Genomic DNA, 5,000 nt, shown 5'->3' with positions numbered 1-5,000 from the left:
CTAGCGGTTTCGAAGATATCAGCTAACGTTTTTTAAGCGCTAAATTACCGCGCTGCGCAAACCATACGCCGAAACCTGGCAAATCTGGTATCGTTGGACTCGGCAAGGATTCAGGAGACAAAAAAAGTTAGTTCCATGAAAATAAGTCAAGCACACCCAAAGTTATAAGCGTTTGAAAAAAAAAATTCTCCACTAGGTGGCGCTGTTTCGAAACTTCTCAGGCTCCTTCAGGGCATCATGTTGATGACCCATACCGAGTTTCGTAACAATCCGTTCATGCGTTCAAAAAATACAGCATTTTAGCACATAATTCAAAATGGCCGACAGTCAAAATGGCCGATATGGTAAAATAAGAGACAACTTTTATGATTTTTGGACAAAGAGTTCAGAAGTTATTAGAAAAAATAGCCATTTTTCATATCTACGGACCAGTAGGTGGCACTGTGCTGAAACGATGCATGTTGCCTCAAGTCATGCTTGCGATGAAATGTGCCAAGTTTGGTTTGAATACGATAAAGCGTTGCGGAGATATTGCCTTAAGTGTGTTTTCGCAAGCGTTACATAAAATTTGTTTGCGTGTTTATCGGAAACGATTTGACGAATCAACTTGAATTCCATTTTGTCAGCATGGTCTGAAGATGATCTGGTTAAATTTTCGTGCAAATCGGATGAACCGTCTAGGATGAGTTCGCAAAAGTAGGTTTTTCGGAAAATTCAAAATGGCGGGAAAAATTTTCATGATGGAAAATGACGTCATAGGGTGCAATCGAATCGTATTGAGCCAAGGAATCAGAGGGAGAAAAATTAGTTTCTAGCCCTTATGGTTCAAAAGTTATTAGCATAAACATTAGTCAAATTTTGGACAGGTGGTGGCGCTAGAGGGATTGAGTTAGAGACTCCAAATTTGCTATGTTGACACTTCAGACTGTCCTCTACGAGTGTGCAAATTTCATAACTTTCCCGCAAACGGTTCTATGGGCTGCCATAGACTCCCATGGCTGAAGAAGAAGAAGAAGAAGAAGAAGAAGTAGAAGAATAATAATAATAGGAATGCTAACGGTTTCAATAGGTGAGATCTGGGATCTGTCAAATCATCTCAGATGTAATAAGCAACATACGAAGAACGGGCCCCTGGCATGTGTGGAAAGGGTTAAAATATGCATGTTACAACTAGGTTGTGCCCCGCGCTCCCCTATTTAAGACATTGCTAGCATGAATTAGCATGTTGTTAACATGAATAATAATTTTACTAGTATTATTTAGCTTAATGGTAAAATGAATTAACATGTTGCTAACATGTTTTGGTAATTGCTAACATGAATTAACATGTTTGAACACATTCCTAGCATGCATTAGCACATTGTTAACATGTTATACCATGTCGTTAGCTTGTTTTAACACATTGCTAGCATGTTTTAACACATTCTTAGCATAAATTTGCGTTTTGGCACATTGTTAACATGAATTAACATGTTACTAGTATTATTTAGCTTAATGTTTAGCACATTGCTATCATAAATTTGCATGTTGTTAACATGAATTAGCATGTTTCCAGCATTTTTTTTAGCTCAATGCTAACATGAATTAACATGTTGTTAGCACATTGTTAGCATAAATTGGCATGTTTTTGTATGTTAACATGAATTAGTATGTTGCTAGCAATTAACTTAATTAGTTGGTAACATTAGCACATTGCTAGCATTTTTAGCTCACTGACATGATTTAAACATGCTGATAGCTTGTTTTAACCCATTGCTAACATGAATGAGCATGTAGCTAGCATGTTGTAGCACATTGCTAACATGAATTAACATATTGCTAGCATATTTTTAACACTTTGCTAACATGAATTACCATGTTGCCAGTATGAATTAGCATGTTTCTAAGATGCTTTAACAATTTGCCAACATTAATTAGCATGTTTTCTAACACATGTTTTAAAATGTTGCAAGCATTAATTAGCATGTTTTTAACCGGAACTAGCATATTGTCAACATTATGTAGCATGTTGTTAGTATGGATTAACATTAGCATGCTGCTAGCATATTTTAACACATTGATAACGTGAAATAGCATGTTGTTAACATGTTTTAACACACTGCTAGCATTAATTAGCATGTTGTTAACATGAGTTAACATTTTTTCTAACATGTTTTAACATGATTCTAGCATGAGTTATCATGCTTGCTAACTTGAATTAACACTTTGCTAGTATTTATTAACATGTTAATTAACATGTTGATAACATATTTTAACACATTGTAAGCGTGAATTAGCATGTTTGCTAGCATTATTTAAAATGTTTACTAACATGTTTTAACATGATTCTAACATGAATTAGCATATTTTGCTAACATATTTTAACACATTGCTAACGTGAATTAGCATGTTTGCTAGCATGATTCAACATGTTGCTAATGTGATTTATCATGCTAGCATTATTAACATGTTGTAAACATGAATTAACATGTTTGCTACCATGATTTATAATTTTGTTAACATGTTTTTAACCGGAACTAACATATTGTTAACATTATGTAGCATCTTTGCTAGTATGGATTAACATTAGCATGCTGCTAGCATATATTAACACATTGATGACGTGAAATAGCATGTTGTTAACATGTTTTAACACACTGCTAGCATTAATTAGCATCTTGATAGCATGATTTAACATTTTGCTATCATATTTCAACATGTTGTTAGCATTAATTAACACTTTGCTAGCATTATTCAACATGTTGTAAACATTAATTAACATGTTTCCTAGTATGATTTTTTCCATTTTGCTAAAATGTTTTAGCACACTGCTAGCATTTTTTAACATTTTGTTCGCTTGGATTAACATATTGTTAACATTATGTAGCATGTTGTTAGCATGAATTAGCCTGTTGTTAGCATGAATTAGCATGTTGCTAGTGCAATTTCTGAGTGAACATTTTGTTTGCTTGGATTAACATATTGTTAACATTATGTAACATGTTGTTAGCATGAATTAGCCTGTTGTTAGCATGAATTAGCATGTTGCGAGTGCAATTTCTGAGTGAAAATTTTTTTTTAAATGAATCCTACAATATCGTTTTCCCAGTGTGTTGTGCTGGGAATCATGGAAACTTGTTTCTGCCATGGAATAAAAAAGGTAATTGCGATTTTTTAATCTCACAATTCTGATATAAACTTGAAAACGCAAGAAAAAATTCCACTTGTAAGATGGAAAGTTGCGCTGACTTCCACAGGGGATTCCCAGGATCCTGTCCATCTGTGATTCATCTGATCTCTGTATCTGAGGAGAACAGGATTTGATGACATCCGTTAAATATGAGCGATGGTCCTGAAACAAAAGAGAGCTCAGTGTTGTCTGGATGGGAATAAACTGTTTATATTGGCAGCGGCTGACATCCGACTCCACATCTCCGTCAAAACTACAGCCGAGAAGCAGAGCCAGTCCTGAAGGCTTTATCAGGGTCATAATTACAGGATTAAAATCATGGCTGGCGATTTAATGAGTTCATTAGGTGCGATTCATTATGGGAAAAATAACGTAAAAATTATTAACGCTTTCAAGATACAAGGTCAAAAAAATACCCCTGTTTGGGTTTTGTTTTATATTTATATTACAATATCACATGAGCAGGAGTGATGCTTTTTCCATAATATCTGCATGATTGCAAATTTGATATTGATTTTAGATACAATATTAGACAATATGGATTCATTCATAAAAAGCTTTGTTCCCGAGTGAAGCAAGTGAGTCATTGATTCAGTGACTAAATCATAAAAGCTTTGTTCCTGAGTGAATCGAATGAGTCATTGAAGCTTTATTCAGGAATGAATCGAGTGAGTCATTGATTCAATGACTAAATCATAAAAAGCTTTGTTCCTGAGTGAATCGAATGAGTCATTGAAGCTTTGTTCCGGAATGAATCGAGTGAGTCATTGATTCAGTGACTAAATCATAAAAAGCTTTGTTCCTGAGTGGATCGAATGAGTCATTGAAGCTTTGTTCCTGAGTTAATCGAGTGAGTCATTGATTCAGTAACTAAATCATAAAAAGCTTTGTTCCTGAGTGAATCAAATGAGTCATTGAAGCTTTATTCAGGAATGAATCGAGTGAGTCATTGATTCAATGACTAAATCATAAAAAGCTTTGTTCCTGAGTGAATCGAATGAGTCATTGAAGCTTTGTTCCGGAATGAATCGAGTGAGTCATTGATTCAGTGACTAAATCATAAAAAACTTTGTTCCTGAGTGAATCGAATGAGTCATTGAAGCTTTGTTCCTGAGTTAATCGAGTGAGTCATTGATTCAGTAACTAAATCATAAAAAGCTTTGTTCCTGAGTGAATCAAATGAGTCATTGAAGCTTTATTCAGGAATGAATCGAGTGAGTCATTGATTCAATGACTAAATCATAAAAAGCTTTGTTCCTGAGTGAATCGAATGAGTCATTGAAGCTTTGTTCCTGAATGAATCGAGTGAGTCATTGATTCAGTGACTAAATCATAAAAAGCTTTGTTCCTGAGTGAATCTAATGAGTCATTGAAGCTTTGTTCCTGAGTTAATCGAGTGAGTCATTGATTCAGTGACTAAATCATAAAAAGCTTTGTTCCTGAGTGAATTGAATGAGTCATTGAAGCTTTATTCAGGAATGAATCGAGTGAGTCATTGATTCAATGACTAAATCATAAAAAGCTTTGTTCCTGAGTGAATCGAATGAGTCATTGAAGCTTTGTTCCGGAATGAATCGCGTGAGTCATTGATTCAGTGACTAAATCACAAAAAGCTTTGTTCCTGAGTGAATCGAATGAGTCATTGAAGCTTTGTTCCTGAGTTAATCGAGTGAGTCGTTGATTCAGTGACTAAATCATAAAAAGCTGTGTTCCTGAGTGAATCTAATGAGTCATTGAAGCTTTGTTCCTGAGTGAATCGAATGAGTCATTGAAGCTTTGTTCCTGAGTTAATCGAGTGAGTCATTGATTCAGTAACTCATTCATTAAAAGA

This window comes from Gobio gobio, assembly GCF_949357685.1.
Source record: "Gobio gobio genome assembly, chromosome: 10".
Taxonomy (NCBI): domain Eukaryota; kingdom Metazoa; phylum Chordata; class Actinopteri; order Cypriniformes; family Gobionidae; genus Gobio; species Gobio gobio.
This window is presented reverse-complemented; position numbering follows the sequence as displayed.